Here is a 422-nt window from a genome sequence, read left to right as displayed (position 1 = left end):
ATGTATTTCTTTAGTTTTTAAAAAATTATTTGGAGTTTTAAGGTTTTAGAGTTTAAGTTGGAGAAAGAACACAAAGTAGTAGAGAAGAAGATATGATGTTCGATGATATGTGACTTTGGGGTTTAGGGATTTCATTCTCGGTGTTTAGGGTTAAGCGTTGTAAAATCGTCGTAAATGGTTATCTATTCCACGTAATTTCGTCGTAAATGGAAAAACGCGGGCCTAGTAAATTCGTCGTAAACGTGGGCCTGGTAAATTCTTCGTAAACCGACGTTTCCACGTAATTTCGTCGTAAATCGAAAAACGCGGGCCTGGTAACTTCGTCGTAAATGAAAAAATGCGGGCCTGGTAACTTCGTCGTAATATTACGTCGCGTTTACGACGAATCCTTTTCTATATATTGAGACGCCGAGACGAGGCTT

The sequence above is a fragment of the Brassica oleracea genome, chromosome C1 (genome assembly GCF_000695525.1).
Source record: "Brassica oleracea var. oleracea cultivar TO1000 chromosome C1, BOL, whole genome shotgun sequence".
In the NCBI taxonomy this organism is placed as follows: Eukaryota; Viridiplantae; Streptophyta; class Magnoliopsida; order Brassicales; family Brassicaceae; genus Brassica; species Brassica oleracea.
Note: the sequence above shows the minus strand (reverse complement) of the source record.